Source organism: Aptenodytes patagonicus, chromosome 4 (genome assembly GCF_965638725.1).
Source record: "Aptenodytes patagonicus chromosome 4, bAptPat1.pri.cur, whole genome shotgun sequence".
Lineage (NCBI taxonomy): Eukaryota > Metazoa > Chordata > Aves > Sphenisciformes > Spheniscidae > Aptenodytes > Aptenodytes patagonicus.
The window spans coordinates 39,220,145-39,238,153 of NC_134952.1; positions in this window are offsets into that span (position 1 = coordinate 39,220,145).

Below are 18,009 nucleotides of genomic sequence, written 5' to 3' on the forward strand. Positions count from 1 at the left end.
TCTGAACCTTGAAAAATTATGCACAGTATTTCATTTTAAAGATGTGCCAGATCAACAGAAGGTAATTGGGCTAGATTGTGAATGGTAGCAGCTGCTTATTTGCAAATGCTACAGACACCACTTCTTTTTGCTTAGAATTTCTATTAGGCACTTTCCTAACAACTACTATAGCTTATTTTTAGCTATGTCACCCAAGCCAATGTTCCTTATTGACTTTTGTTGTTGCTTTTTCTTGCACCTGTTTAACTCATCACTTCTACTATTACATCTAGAACTGCAACCCTTCTACTACTATTTTATGTAAGCAAAGCAGAAACGTTAAACAACGAGAGACGGTTTAAGATGATGGTAATATTTTTCCGAGATTTGAAATCTGCATTGTTCTAGTATCATTAAGTGTATCTAGGTTGAATTCTAACAAAAGTATATGACAATAATTAAAATAATTAAAAACCTTACATTGAGTGATGTTTTGGAGGACTCCACAGGCAACTCCTCCTCCTCCTGCAACATACATCTTGATATTATTTGCAGAACTACTTCGAAGTTGCTATTCTAATATTAGTTTGGGATTAGAAATTAGCACATGACCAGAATGATAATGAGAGACATTATACTTTCCTTATATATATGTGTACAAAATATGAAAACTGAGTAATTTTTAGAACTCTCTCAGGAATTTGTTTAGACAGTTTGCACACAGTGAACTTTCTGGCCTCAAATGAGATGTCTTAAAAAAAGAGGATTCTATTTGACTACCTCTTGAAGATGCTACATCCTTGACTACATCTAAGAACATGCACCACACCATGTTGAATATCAACATCTTTTTGGTCAAAAGAACAAAAGGATCACTTTCAGGTAACTTTCCCACTTTCCTCTCTACTGTGTTGAAAGCTATTTTAAGCCTGTCATCTGAGCAGATTCCCAAAACTCTAAATTATGAATCTTCCTTGATTATCTCAAAGGTTTTTATTTAATATATATACATGCCAGAGGAAATAAGATGTCCTGTAATATTGCATCAAATATGCAATTTGCAATAGCATTCCTTTATTAAAAACATCAATTATAATTTCGCATAAAATTTAATTGAGGTCATTACCCTCCTGACAAGTTATTTCTAAATTCTTTCTTCTAATAAGATTTGTTATTTTAACATTTTCCACATCAATGCTTCTTTCACATCTATATACTTCTTATGTATTTATAAAGATAATAGAAATTACTCATAATTTGGTTGTATCATTGTGCTATTAATAAGAAAGCTACCTATTTAACTGCTTATCTGGGAGATGAGATTATCATTTATGTGTAAAATTGTAAATGTGATCTTCTTAAAAACATTATTACAACAAAATTATATTTGTTAAAATATTAGTAAAGAAAAATAACACTGAAGTTATGAATGATTTTCTAAGATCTTTTTCTTTTGTAGTCTTGCTTAAAATGCTCAGGAAATATATAATCTTAAAAAATAAAACTCATTTTTACATTGGGCTTTCTGCATCATTGCCATGTACTTCACAAAGTTAAATACGGCTTGCCAATTCATTATGTAGGCAAACAAGGGAGGTCATTTTATTCACTAAGAGATCTCAACTACTTGTTCCTATTTTAGTCAGAAATAATATATTGGCCAGGACAACTAAGATTATTACCTTGGAGGTTTCCTAAGCCTCATGGGATGCTTTACTTTATGTAAATGCATGTGGTGGAGGGTACCTTGGCTGAAGGGCATAAAGGTTTCCTTTTTCACAACAAACTTGCCTTAGGTATGTTTGCCATTGACGTGCAAGTAGTCAGATACTCAAGACATAATTAATTCTGTTTTCGGTCCTTCAGGTATTTAATACATTTGGGAAGGTCATTTATGCTGAAGTTTAGTATAAACCCAGCTCTGGACTGAAAAAAATAATAATTCTACCTTCAATCAAACTAATCTAAATATATTCATTCGTATTGTAAGACTATGTATTTAAACCTCAGGGAGATTAAAAAGAGGGAGGTTTTTTATCTATATTTTACTAATAATAGGCATATGAAAATAGGCAGCAAGGAAAAATTTGCTTTTAGTAAATAACATCCTGTCTTGTACGGTTCCTGTACTGTGAGCAAGTCACACTTTAGTGAACACACAGCTAGTGGAAACCACTGCTTTAGTGTAAAAAGAAATTGGAGACAAGTGTTTGAGCAGTGATTCATGTTGCACAGTTGAGTACTTCCACTTCCAACACAGAACAAACTGCTGCTACTGTTACACCCTCCATGATAAAAGAGGCAGTGGGTCTCCTCCAGTTCATGTGCATTGCCTCACACAGAACTAGGACAGTACAGTTGTTTCTTCAATACAGGACAACCTAATTTTATCCTCATGATTGTGATAACTGAGTGAACAAAGTAATGGGGTCTTAAGTGGACCAAGTGGAGCATATAATTGAAATTAACATCACTTTTGAAAGTTGCACTTACCTATAATTAAGATCTTAGTATGCAAATAGCAGCTTATGACCCAATATTCCCTATGTGTCACTTTCCTGATTTCTATTAAAAAAAGAATTATTTCTTCTTCTAGAACAGAGCAAACACTGAGAATGAACTATTCTGTCCTGACAGGGTCCCATAAAGCAGGATGGATGTACAGAGGGGTTGTTAGCTAAAGCTTGCAACTTGCCTGGCTTGGGCTGGATTAGTTTATTCCCTGGTTAGCTATCACCCAAAAAACCAATGCCAATGTAAGGTACCAAAGAATCAGAAACACTTTTGTGAAATAAAAAATAAATGCACCAATTCATGATAAACAAAATAATTACATCAGGACCTGTTTTATTTGCATAATTTTCCCTCTTGAAAACTATACTCTAAGCTCACTTACTAGGTTTAAGGTTCCTCCTTCTATGCTCCAGTGATACCACTCTGCCTCTTTTGAGGATGGGAGTTCTAAGAGAAAGAAAAAAAAGAAAAATAAAAGGAAAGATGAGGAGCATGTTTGTTTAAAAAATACCTCATTGCCTTTAAGTTATATAGTGTTAGTCAAAACAGGTGAGATGCAAAGCTTGGCTTTGAAGGCACCATACCTGCCAGATGTGGGAAGCGAATGCACTACGGATGTTTTGCTGCATCATGTGACTTCCTTCTTAATACCTTTCTGAATTTCTGTCAGTTAAGCTCCTGTTTCCACTTGCTTTCCTTTTGCAGCCTCTACCCCCACCATAACGTGGCATTAGGACTGTGTGAAACACTTGTACAGAACTTCGAGCCCACCCGTACTTAACTGGAGAATGGAAGCCAGCCCAGGAGGAAGAACATGGGTTATTCCATAAAACTAGGGAAGAAGCCTAAAGACCTAGCTAAGAAAGAAAGGATTTAGTAAATAATCCTTCAGGAACACTTTCGGACACTGTACTCTGCTTCTGGTAGCAACAGAGTAATAAACATTGTATAATTATTGCAGGACAAATTTACAGCTTCCCCTTCGACATATCAATATTGCACATTCCTTTCAGAAGTCTCATCTTAGATTTTGCATTCAGGTTTACCACAGGATTTTTTCTTCTTCTTTTTTTTAATATGTTTCTTGAAAGTGTACATATTTGTATACTAACCTTTTAAAAAGGGAATTTATTAATGTTTAACTTAACACTTCATATTCAGAATAGCATACAATTAAATATTGGATGTTTTTATTCAATGCTCTCGCTCTTTTTGTGTACACTGACTTCTGTTTATTTTGCAGTTATTCCTGCTGTCATATTAGCGGTGAAATTTCTGGTAAAATTCCAAGCACAAAATCTTTTTAAGAAAGAAGGCGAAACATGCCACCAGTTCAATTTTCAAATGATAATACTTAGGTATTAGCAGGTACACCACCCTTAGGAACAACGGCATATTTGGGGAAAGGAGGTGGAAACCACAGTGTAGATATAAAGCATGGTGGCTCGTGGCTGCAGCTTTATTTCCTCCAGACTCAAAGTCAGTAACTTAAAGTCATTTCTTTGGTAGACTAAAATTGATCATGGGGATTCTACCATGCTTTTCATAGGAAAACTGGAATATGACTTCAGAAATAATGGAGAAAGGTTGGAAGAAAAAAACACACATTCTACTGCCTTAATGGCTTCATATGCTTATTGCTACCAGTAGCACATGTACTCTCAGAAAAGTTAATAACTTTATTTGAAAACATACTGAGTCTTCCTGGGAAGCAGTTGTATACTAAACACACTTTTAAAAGAATAAGGATCAAAGAAATGTTATTACACTCTTTTTCACTGAAACTAACATAACTGCAACTGCCTGCCTTTGGGTGTTTGCATGGAAAAGATTTGAGGAATTAAAGAATTATTACATTATGTAATTGGGGGACTTCAACTTCCCGGACGTCTGCTGGAAATACAACACGGCAGAGAGGAAGCAGTCTAGGAGGTTCCTGGAGTGTGTGGAAGACAACTTCCTGACACAGCTGGTAAGTGAGCCTACCAGGGGAGGTGCCTCACTCGACCTGCTGTTTACAAACAGGGAAGGACTGGTGGGAGATATGGTGGTCGGAGGCCGTCTTGGGCTTAGCGACCATGAAATGGTAGAATTCTCGCTTCTTGGTGAAGTAAGGAGGGGGGGCAGCAAAACCACAACCATGGACTTCCGGAGGGCGGACTTTGGCCTGTTCAGGACGTTGGTTGAGAGAGTCCCGTGGGAGACGGTCCTGAAGGGCAAAGGGGTCCAGGAAGGCTGGACGATCTTCAAGAAGGAAGTCTTAAAGGCGCAGGAGCAGGCTGTCCCTGTACGTCGTAAGAAGAATGGGCGGGGAAGACGACCGGCCTGGCTGAACGGGGAGCTCTTGCTGGGACTCAGGAAAAAAAGGAGAGTTTACGGCTTGTGGAAGAAGGGGCAGGCGACTCAAGAAGAGTACAGGGATCTCGTTAGGTCGTGCAGAGAAGAAATGAGAAAGGCAAAAGCCCAGCTAGAACGCAATCTGGCTGCTGTCGTTAAAGACAACAAAAAAAGTTTTTACAAATATATTAATGACAAAAAGAGAGCCAAGGAGAATCTCCATCCTTTATTGGATGCAGGGGGGAACATTGTCACTGAGGATGAGGAAAAGGCTGAGGTACTCAATGCCTTCTTTGCCTCAGTCTTTAACAGGCAGACCAGTTATCCTCAGGGTACTCGGCCCCCCGAGCTGGAAGACGGGGACGGCGAGCAGGATGAACCCCCCGTAATCCAAGAGGAAGCAGTCAATGACCTGCTATGCCACCTGGACACTCACAAGTCTATGGGGCCGGATGGGATCCACCCGAGAGTGCTGAGGGAGCTGGCAGAGGTGCTCACCAAGCCACTCTCCATCATTTATCAGCAGTCCTGGTTAACGGGGGAGGTCCCGGATGACTGGAGGCTTGCCAATGTGACGCCCATCCACAAGAAGGGCCGGAAGGAGGATCCGGGGAACTACAGGCCTGTCAGCCTGACCTCGGTGCCGGGGAAGATTATGGAGCGGTTCATCTTGAGGGCGCTCACAAGGCATGAGCGGGACAACCAGGGGATCCGGCCTAGCCAGCACGGATTCATGAAAGGCAGGTCCTGCTTGACCAACCTGATCTCCTTCTATGACCAGGTGACCCGCCTAGTGGATGAGGGAAAGGCTGTGGATGTGGTCTACCTCGACTTCAGCAAGGCCTTTGACACCGTCTCCCACAGCATTCTCCTCGAGAAGCTGGCGGCTCACGGCTTAGACAGGTGTACTCTGCGCTGGGTCAAAAACTGGCTGGACAGCCGGGCCCAGAGAGTTGTGGTGAATGGAGTTACATCCAGTTGGCGGCCGGTCACGAGCGGTGTTCCCCAGGGCTCAGTACTGGGGCCGGTCTTGTTTAATATCTTTATTGATGATCTGGATGAGGGGATTGAGTGCACCCTCAGTAAGTTTGCAGACGACACCAAGCTGGGCGGGAGTGTTGATCTGCTCGAGGGTAGGAAGGCTCTGCAGAGGGACCTGGACAGGCTGGATCGATGGGCCCAGACCAGTTGTATGAGGTTCAACAAGGACAAGTGCCGGGTCCTGCACTTCGGCCACAACAACCCCATGCAGCGCTACAGGCTTGGGGAAGAGTGGCTGGAAAGCTGCCGAGCAGAGAAGGACCTGGGGGTGTTGGTCGACAGCCGGCTGAACATGAGCCGGCAGTGTGCCCAGGCGGCCAAGAAGGCCAATGGCATCCTGGCCTGTATCAGAAATAGTGTGGCCAGCAGGAGTAGGGAAGTGATCGTGCCCCTGTACTCGGCACTGGTGAGGCCGCACCTCGAATACTGTGTTCAGTTTTGGGCCCCTCACTACAAGAAGGACGTTGAGGTGCTGGAGCGTGTCCAGAGAAGGGCAACGAGGCTGGTGAGGGGTCTGGAGAACAAGTCTTATGAGGAGCGGCTGAGGGAACTGGGGTTGTTTAGCCTGGAGAAAAGGAGGCTGAGGGGAGACCTCATCGCTCTCTACAACTACCTGAAAGGAGATTGTAGCCAGGTGGGTGTTGGTCTTTTCTCCGAAGTAACAAGTGATAGGACGAGAGGAAATGGCCTCAAGTTGCGCCAGGGGAGGTTTAGATTGGATGTAAGGAAAAATTTCGTTACTGAAAGAGTGGTGAAACATTGGAACAGGCTGCCCAGGGAAGTGGTGGAGTCCCCATCCCTGGAGGTATTTAAAAGACATGTAGATGAGGCGCTTAGGGACTTGGTTTAGTGGGCATGGTGGTGTTGGGTTGACGGTTGGACTCGATGATCTTAGAGGTCTTTTCCAACCTCAATGATTCTATGATTCTATGATTCTATGTCATTTTTTTACCTCTGTATTATAATTTTGGTGTAAGATTTTATCTTTCTCCTTCTAATAGTTTTCTATTCTCTTGACTTCTTATGTTTGTCGTAAAAATATTTGTTCACCAAGAATAAAATATAGTTGGGTTTTGCTTCATGGTTTATTCCTTGTTAGAAAGTAAGCTTTCATCCTGAGTGAAAGAATACCAATAAACTGAAAACTGAGAACTGTTTTCAGTCACATTCTGTTGCTTCTTTACATAAGTATGCTGGTAGTAGTCCTCTAAAGAGCGCCTGCATGGCATTATTTCAAAACTGGGATTATAAATTATCTAGCAAGATTAAATTTTGAATTGCTAAAATCTTCAGTTATAGTAGTATTCATTGTCCATATGGTAAATTTTCCAGAGAAACCATTATATGCTATTTATCATCTATTTATCTATCTATATTTCATGTACATCTAAAATATTTACATGAGGATTACTGCACTTTTTAAAATTCTGTTACTTTTTCTCCACTCAGTGACTGATTAATCCTAACAAATAACTGTGTATCTTTTTTTATACTTTTTATAGAGGGACAGAAATTACAAAACAGAAGAAGAATGGGAGAGATTGCTATTTTGCATACTAATACTTTCATTCACAAGGCAACACAGTACAGAAATTTATGCAGTTACAGTGAAAATCTCTTTGCCAAATACCATTTAAATGACCATAGTTTTTGTTGATAAAAAGATTTTCTAGGAGGATAGGATTTCATTCCTATAAATATATAAAAAATAATCATTGCTCTGTGAAAGGGTGTGTATTGATCCATAGCAGTCAAATAGGGAGGATCACATAGATACGCACATGGAACAGCCACTCAGATGTGACTGAACCTATGAAAACACAATTTTTGCTACTATTTTAGATCTGGCTTTGGTAACAATAATAACTCTGTATTTGGAAACTGTTAACCAGTCCCCTTAATAATCTATTGACTTTCGGATGTATCAAGCAGTGAAGAAAAAATACCCCATCATTTGTAAACTGTCTGAACTTGATCAAGCATATCCTAACTGACAATGACAGAAACTTGCATGATCTGTTAGGTATGGAACATAAAACCTATGTTCACTTCAGCTACTCTGTGAAACCTCATGAAATTTTGAGAGAGTTACACTAAGCTAATAATATATTGCTGCATCAATTGAGCCAAAAAATACCCATAAAAGTGTTCATTTTACATGCTCTAAAGCCTCCTGAAGGGAGAGGAGGGTGAGAGAAGCAGGAGAACCAGATTTTTCAGTGTAGCCTAAGTAATGGGGTCAGAAGGGCTTTGTGCAAACACTAGTATTTGCTTTCTGAGGAGACAGCTTACAAACTGTGAATATCAGAAATTAATAATGTTTCAGTGTCACAAACTAGTGTTTTTAATAACTGACTTAAAAAAAGGACAGCTGAATATAAGAAATTTGCCTTACTCCGTTATGTAATTTTATAAACAGTATTGTATTCAGTTTTGCTACTAGAGGGTTATGAGGAACAACTTAGTGAGGAAGATGATGATATATCTCTGCTAGATTGCCAAATAGACTGATTCCCAACTGTATTCATGCATGGAAGGTATTAGTTTAATACAGAATATAACAAAGCAATGAAGTATACAATCTATGTATCAAAATAGATATTTTTCAACTAGCTGAATGTACAACTCCTTTTCATTAAAAAGTACTTTCATGTTATTAAATCTGTATTTGTTTTTCATATTAATTTAATAACAGCAAATATATTTGAAACACTCTAAAATTTTACAAACTCAATTACTCAAATTATTTTATAAAATCCTAAATATTCACTGAAGTTGTGAGGCTCATCTCATAATTCTTCTCTCAGTGAAAACATCCAGGCTAAATGACTTGCCCATGGGTACCCATTCCATGTCAGAGAAGTCCTTTATGTGAAAAATCCCTATCCACCCCTGGTGTTCAAACAACTAAAATCTGCTTTATTCACAAACTGTAAGTGAACAGTGTCCAGGTAGCTTTTGGCGTAATCATTGAACTTCATCCTAAAATATAGTGTTCAGAAGGTAAGGGTCTTACCTACCCTAAACTTTCTCAGTATTGTATACTACCAAACAGTATTGCTAAGAGAGTTTGTGTCGACAAAATCTTCATGACTGTGACTAACTCTATCCTGTTGTCTAGACCACATATTTTCTAAAACCCACAGAAGTTGCAGACACAGTGATCAAACCTGTACTCTTCAGTTGTCTTTATTCTTTCTCCCAGGAATCTGGGACACCATTTCTGACCTTCCAGCCATGGTTACTCTTCTTCCATCTCCCTTTTCCAGGAAATTGTGATTTAGTGTATTCTGGCATCCCCAGCACACAGTTGGGGCACAGTGAATTAGCACTGGCCAGCTGCTGAAGCTTCCCCATGTCCCTCAGCTCCAACTTGGGACTCCTTTCCCAGAGCTTTGCATCCAGTACTGTACAGCTGCCAGGACTGATAATACCATTGGAACAGGTTCTTGTGTGGCAAAATGCAGCAGGCTGATGATGACCATGATATCACAGCAATTATGGCTTAAACCAGTCTGCTGGTCCCACAGCTGAGACACACTGATGGCAAGTGGCTCCTCACGTTCTGTATCTTGTTGGCTAAGATTTAAGCCAGGATGTTATTCTGGGCAGGTCAGATAAGCCTCAAGAATTACCAGGTGATTTTAGGCTGATCCTGTGCAAAGTGAACCATGTGCTGCCTGTTGTGAGAGCCCAGCTTCAGCCTGAAACCCTCTCATAAATATCAGCCAGCGTGTCCAGGATCAGCTCCTTGTATTTCTCCGTCATGGGAGAGGTCAGCTGCTGGTGGGACCCTGCTGGTGGCTGGTCCCCAGCGGAGCAGCTGCTCTCAAAGATGTGTTAGCAAAGATGCAAGGCAGAGCTGTGCCCTGCCCCCAGCCATGCTTATGAGTCCTTTGGATACTTAGTTAAGAGAAGGGTAAAACTGAAGCATCGGACCCAACTTTCTGGTAAATTTTGTATTACACTACCATTGAAGTAAACCAAACAGCTACACACACACAAACAAGCCCCTCCAAAACCAGTACAGATATTTGTTCCTTCCAGCTGAGTTAGGTGAGAATCAGGTTCCAAATTGCTTGTTCTCTTCCTGACCCATAAATTTGCTTTCCTGCCTCAGCTTCAACAAGAAGATAGAAATGCTCTTAACCAGAATACTCCTTGGTATTCCCCTGCAATTTGGATTCAGTCCGCTTTGGGCTATGAAGCATTCAGAGCTCAGGTCTCCATGCCAGGTTATTCTGCTTCAGCTGCTAGGTTATTACGAAAAAGAAGTGAACACAACTCCTGTCTCAGTCTCAGAGGATGTCTAAATGGAGAGAGGCAAGAGCTTGACATCTCCTGCTACCTCTATCTACTTCCAGTGGAAGAGGAAGACACATTTTGGTGGTACCTCAGCATAAATTAAAGAAGGAAAGCATTTAAATTTGGGTAGACTTGATTCCTCTGATAACTCTCAGGTTTTCAGGGTCTGTTCTTTCCTCCATTAACTAGGTAAGGAGTTTAAGTAGACTGCAAACCATGCAGCTGCTGCGTATACTGCGTATATACCCTATGTCAGGAGAATCTGACCCTGGTTCTGACATTCCAGTGAAGCGTTGCCCGTGTTAGATGGAAAGTATCTCACCCGTGATGGTCAGAGTTATGTACAGGCCTGGAACATCACTTATACTGACGCTTTCACTAACTGCAATGAAAAGGTGACATCTTAAGAAAATTATACTCATGAGCTAAGAGTAGAGAACTGGGTTGGCTTTTATTCTCAACTTTTAACCAGACTCACTCGGAAGCATGAATAATGCTCTTACATACTTTTATCTTATACTTTAAAATAGTGGTGCAAAAAGAAGAGGGGAAAAATGCACATTTTGTATTAAACTCTGAGATGACATTTCCTGAGTTTGGTTTCTAGTTTGGAGAAGCAATCTACTTCGGAGAAACTGTGAATGGAGAAACAATCTTATCTCTATAATTTTACCTGGCAAAGGTCTTAAACAACAGCAGATGTCTGTTCTAGACAGACACTTGCTTTAAAATAGGAATATTTCTTCAGGATGAAGTGGGATGGCTGAGCTTAAAAACCAACCAACCAAAACCAGAAAAAAATTACAGGAGCTTGTTTCTTTCCCGCTTCAAATGTTATGACAAGTCACTTCATCTCTCTCGTGCTCATCTCTAAATATGCGAATAATATTTTGCTACTTCACAGACATTTTTAGAAGTTGAATTAATGCGGTCACTGAATTGGAGTAGCCTGTCATTGTTTAACTCCGTTATATTCCTTCAGAGCAAAAAAGGCAGAAACAGCAGCTACTGCACCAGCAACAACATTTACAGCACATATAATAAATGCGAAAACACAAAAGCAATTAAACAAATTCTGGAAGTAATTTTTAAGGAGTAAGTGCCAGTTTTATGTACTTTATATGTTTTCTGCTTTGATGAAAATAGGAATCTCAGCTATATAACTGAGGGTATACCTGGAGCAGGTGAGAGCCATCTGACAGAAAAAAAGAAATACAGTCAGGCTTGATGAACTTTTGAGGAAACAGGCAGAGTTGCAGGGGAAGGGCAGACAGCTGTCTGCCTGCTATGGGTGAGTCCCAGGTTTTTAACAGCTAAGAGGGAACCTGGATATACCACAAGTACTATCAAGGAGACAGATGCCTTCCCGTTCAGACAGTTCAGACATCTGGATGGTATGGAAACCTGAAAGATCTGTATCTGGGCATGAAACATTCATACAAGACCATCCTGCTTACAATTTAGATTACTACAACACAACAATATAACTGAATGGATGACTCCTAGACAGTAATGTGCTGTCCTCCTAATAATCCAAAATTTCACTTGTCTCCATAATTACATTTTAATTAATATTTTATTTATAATTTGGTTTTAGTCAAGACAAATTTGGTATTAAAATAAAAACCTTGATCCAGGAAATCCCTCCTCTACATATACATAAGCAAGGTTTTCCTATTCAAAAATATAATCTCAAATAGATTTTTATTCATATTAATAAATGAGGAAAAAAATCAATCAATATGACAGTATCTGGAAGCTAAACTACATATTTTATAGGCTTATTAAAAGGAACATGTGCAGTTACTCAAATATTTTTTCTACAGAACTACTCACCATATTACTCTGGAAGTAGGTACTAATTAACAGTGAGGTAGAAAGAAGTGTGATTGTTTCAAAACTAGGTATAGGTCACCTTTTGATCCAAAAAACTGGAAGAGGAAAGCAAAACCAAAGATTTTCTTCCCTTTTCAAAAGATAGTACTTACACTATTAATAAAAAAATGAAAAATAAAAAATAAATATAGAAGTAGGTCTACTAGGAGCACAGGCCTTTTTTTATTCCTCATGGGACTAGAGAACAGAGAAAGAAGGAAGGCTGCCAGTACATAAAAGTAAATATCAGATAAGAAAATCCTAGTCAATATATTTTTTCCTTCAGTCAAGCTATTTTTAATACACACAGTCCTGTCTCTTTCTAGGAGACATATGTTATTGGAAAGATTAGTTTTGCAGTACCTATTGCTTCTGCCAGCCTGCATCAAAGTAAATTTAGAGATGTGCTGACAGTCTAATACCTGCTATCAGGTTCTACCTGTAGATAAGAGGGGAAAAAACATTTGTTGAAGGCCACCCTTAAAAAAAATCCTGGTTGGTTGGATTCCAGTAAGTTTCTAAAAACTCATTCTGTTGAGCAATTTCTTCACAATAGTCAAATGCTACTATGAGGGATATTAAAAAATAAAAATAATTTTAAAAAATCCACCTTCTGATTTTAACGTACACAGTGATAATTTCTGAGGTTATCTCCCATAAGCTTTAAAATGAATTAACTTGAAATGCAATGTAAAATACAAGTAACTGAGCTGTTGTCCAAAACTAATGAAATACATTTGCATAAGCCCGATTTGGGAGATTCTCATCCTTAAAGGTTGCTGGATAAAAAATAGCAAACATAGCTAGACAAGAAAAACAGCAGAGGATGAGTATGCAAAACCCCCACCATCTCAGATGTGCTCAGTTCTGACTTTTCCTTACAAAAAGCAATGAAACAAAATCTTTTTTCCCCTTCCTTTCAGTTTCAAATCAAACTAAACTAGCAAAAAATACTGACACCTCTCCCATTTCAGTTCTTCAGAAAAAAGCATGTGCCTTTTTTTGCCTATTTCTCAAACCAGACCTTTAAAAAACAGGCTTCAAAACATCCAGATAAGACCTTCATGCAATATACGAATGAGTGTGCATGCCCCTGCGTGCACGCGTGCACCCCCCCTCCCTCCTTCCAGATCAGAAGTTGTCTTTCTCCAAAGGAAGGTGAGAGAACGACACATAAGATATTGCATAGCTATGCTCACGTTCTTCCTCTGCATTTCTCAGTTCAGTTAAAATCTTTCATCAAGTATGTAGTACTTTTGAGAAGGAAGTCAAGGACTGCTCAGAGAAGTTGTGGATGCCCCATAATTGGAAGTGTTCAAGGTCAGGTTGGACGGCGCTTTGAGCAACCTGATCTAGTGAAAGATGTCCCCGCCCATGGCAGAGGGGTTGGATACAAAAAATGTCTAAGCCATCAAATATGATATCTCATTCTCATATGATATCTCATACATGTAATCCAATTTCAGGTAGAGGTACAGAAACAGTTCCACCAGTTCATAAAAGTGTATCAGATGTAGGGAATGCCCGATACTGAGATCAACAATGACTGAAGGAAAACAGGAGAAGAGTTTTAAAGACTCCTATGCACTCTATGAAGAAGAGAAATACACAGTTTCAGCAATGACTCAAGTGTCTCAAGGCCAGCTGAAGCTAATTTTCAGCATTAGAAAGAGAAACCACCTTGAAGTTGCTATCAAGAAATTAAGGAAATTGGCTTTGTTTTGGTTTTTTATATGGAAGCTATAACCCATCAGAAACACTGAGCTTTGTATGGACTGCCTCTCTTGAAACAGATGAAGGTCAAGGCAGTAAGAATTGTTTGCAAATACTTCTCATCCACAAAATTAAACAACTGTGATCTGAGTACTAGAAAGTTTTTTTGAACTCACCCATTATTGAAGAAAATTGTTGCAGTACAAAACATCAGGTTGGTAAAACTCCTTTAATTCTTTATTGTAGAAATTTGCCTTACCCGTCACTTTCATAGAGTTTCAGAACAGTACAGTTTAATCACTGAGGACTGAAAATAAACTTTATTGTTGTACAACGTAATCTCCTTTTTGTGTTTAGGTTTTAATTATGTTTAACTAGAAGGAATTTTTCTTACTTGCGGGCAGTATGATACTTTCTGATCATAATTTTTTAATTCATTTTCTTTTCCCTTAATTTTCATTAAAGTCCAGTTCCTATACTAGTATTTTTTTTTTTCCTGGATCATAAATAGAGTATTCACATTAATTCTTCTCAACTTTCCAGTGTATGAGTTTGACCTTTCACAACTAGATATAGCTCTCAGTTATTGCTCTCAGAACTTACTTCTGCCTGATGTACAGGTTACTTATCTATAGACTACACCTATTAGAAAAGACTGCATTAACATAACACTTATGTGTGGTTTTTTCATATATAATTTTGTTTTCCCCGCGTGCATAAGCGTGTTTTGGCCCTCAGAATTTATGATCAGTGTAAAATTACCACTAGTGTATTACATGAAGGGTGAAGGGTCTCAGAGTTATGATTTAAAGAAACAAGGTTAACTAGAACACACCAAGATAAGACACAGTATTTTTTAGTTTCCATCAAGTATGTCAAATAATATCTGAAAAATACAGGATAATATCTGAGAAGTAAATACTGCAAGAATACTGCTTGTAATAAGGAACAGTCTCATGTTTTACGAGATTTGAAAAGCCACTCTCATCACCTTTACTTAAAAATTAAGGAAAGCAACTTGAAAGTAATATCCAGAAATTCAGCTTCTGAAGATCAAGACCAAGGGAAATCCTGACTAGATAAAAGGAAACAGTATACAACCGTAAGGGTCCTTAAGCACGGAATTAACAGGGTGCCTGAGAGGCTCTGCCACCTCCACACTTGGAGACACTCAAACTTTACTGGGAAAGACCCTGAGCTACTTGACCAAACTTTTATGTTGGCCCTGCTCTGAATAGTGTCTCAGACAAAGTTCCCTTCCAGCCTAAACTATCCTATGTTTCTGTGATTCTAACGTGAAGGAAGAGGTGGATTTAAGTGGTAGGCTATGCTTATTAATGTAAATACCCAGCAGGTGAGCTGCATAAAGCACGTACCCACCATTGAAGTAGAAACTGGTAGGTGTACCAGAGGTCCCACTAACTAGTATTCCTCTGAATGAGAAACTGGAAGGTTCCCTCTCCTGTATTTTCTACTTCCCTAGGAAAGTTCAAATCAGTTAACAGACGAGTAATCTTCAAAGCCTACCCAAGGTCAGTACATCCATCAGAACCAGAGAGGAAATTTGAATCTTGCCATCCTCCCTTTCATGAACTATACGAATTATGAATCAAACAGAAGATGCATTATATATTTTCAACACACAGCAAAAATAACTGATCTATTTACAGCATTCACACTGATTCAGCATCACACAGGGAGGTGACTCAAAGCAATTTTAACAGTTCAGAACAAAAGCCTTGGGAATTCTGTTAAGAGTTTTTCAGTATATTAGGATAGCTGTAAAGACAGAAAGGCTAGTCTTTTACTGACAATTAATTTTCTTACTGGACATAGTCTTAAATACACAATTAATGATATCTCAGTATCTTAAATTATGATTTTATATTGGTTGTATTTGTGTACTTACTCCTGGCAGAAATATAATACTCCTTAAAACATCTAGGTTTACAATGGAGACTGAATCACTTTATTTACAAAATACTTATACACACATAGATGTAATGTCAGCTTCTATATACTACCCTATTAATATGCTGTAAGCTGTATTTTAGACAGTTGGGCTTCAGGACATCTAGTATTTTATGTCAATTTAATAAATTACAAAAATACCTCATATACACTAGACGGAGGCACTTCTCAACAAGATAGAAAGGTTGGCCACCAGCTCACTTGACAGAAATAGGGTAGAATTATGTAACCATAATTTGATTGAGATCGTCATTAGACAGTTAATACATTCAGTGAAAGTCTTCATATACTAAGAGAAAATCTGTTGGTTTCATTTATATATGAAACAGCTATATACAAAATATTTACATATATGCAGCTAGTAGATTTCATACTCTAGGCCTAAATCTTGTTAAGGAATTACCATCTTTTAATGTTATGCATGCAGATGCATTGTTTTGTAGGTATGATGCTATTTATTCTGAAATGTAGAGAAGACAGAATAATCAACATTTTTAGAAGGGAATTCTACAATTACTATTTATTTTAGAGATGTTTTCCCTTTTTCCCTAAAATAATGGAAAGAATGTTCTTAACTTTCAAATGAGATTGACATGAGGTTTGCTAAGGGGGAGTAAACAAACTGAGTTCATTAGACGTGAAAGTTTTCTTTGCGGATAGTAATGTCTAGCTATGAATAAATTAAAATGATTGCAAATGTGCTATCATAATTATTATCACTATTATACATCAGCAATGTGGAATGGTGGAGTGGCCAAAAATATGCATACAAATAACGAATACTTTGTATCTTTTTCTTTTCTTGATAGAAACTGAAGTGACAAAATATTCACTGAAGGCTGGAATTACGTCACTGGATAAAATTATTCTTGTGTAAGTAGGATCTTGATCAATACTAGAAATCGAATATGAAAGCTGGCAAATCCACGCTTACTATATAATGTAATGAAAATACAATTCATTTGTGAAAACCTGCATCTACACTGCAGATCATCCAAAACCTATTCTGGATGAAAATTCCAGTAATATTGAGCATATACAACTTTGAGGAAATACCTACAGAAAGGTAACAAAGGATAGCAAATTAAAGCTATAAAATGTATCGCAAAGAAAATGTAGTTTTGGGACTACAATACAGCAAACAAACAAGAATCTCTTTATCTATTTTTTTGTTATTTTATATTCATTCTGAAGTATTTTCCTGTAAACTGCTATGTTTCTTTTTTACTCTTAATTCTGGAGTCAAAGTTAAAAGTAATGCATGCACAAGTATGTTATCTAATTGGAACATGCAGTTACAATGGCTGTCCTTGAAAGTTTTTGGTACAAATAATCAGAAATGTAGGTGGTTTGACAGAATGAGAGATACTCATTATCATACACTGTCTCAGCATTTTATACTTATTTTTTGTGAGTTCACACATGGGTTTGAGTAAAAAAAGGGGGGATGGGTCTTATCTATTTATGTCAATTAGGCTTCAAGATTTTCATAATACATTTTTCTGAGCAAACCTCATTTGGAGTAAGAGCAGGAAATACTTTCTGTTGTAAGTAATGATTCCCAAAATCTTTGAAAGCATTTTACAGGGTTACAGACTTTGGAATTACTTTTGTGAATCACCTGAAAACCATTTGCTCTCATTTTCATCCAAATTCCAGAGTTCTATACACACTCCACATGTCTGTGGCTGTCTCCCCTGTCTACTGTATTCTAGAGTGTACATATATGAGTGCATGTGGGTAGGTGGGTATATAAAATGTACGTACTTTGCAATGTTGGTACCTACACCTTTCTTATAACTATAGTCAAGTAAATGTCAGGTAAACTTGTAAAACAAGTATCTTCCATCTGTAACATAAATTACTCTTTTGAAACTCAATATAAAATGAGAAAACTAAATAGGAATGTGAGAGTCAAAAAAAGAAAACCAGTAAAAGCATATTCCACCTTATTATCACAAAAGTAATGGTTTTGAAAAATAATGCTGTTTAATCCTCTGCCTTGTAAGAATACAGAGTCACCAATCAATATGAACGGGAGTGTAGTAGTATATTATAGTATATTACAGTCTTCCAGTCCTTACAATGAATGCGTGTTGGCTGAGAGATGAATAAGCTGTTTGGTCAAATGCTCTCTTTAGCAGAACTAGTGCAATTTCACTGAAATGGATGGTGTTGCCATGATTTACACTAGTAGAAAAATCTAGCCATTTTGTCCTTTTTTATACTTACAGTGCAGGAAAAAATATATTTTACATTCATCTTCACTCAAGA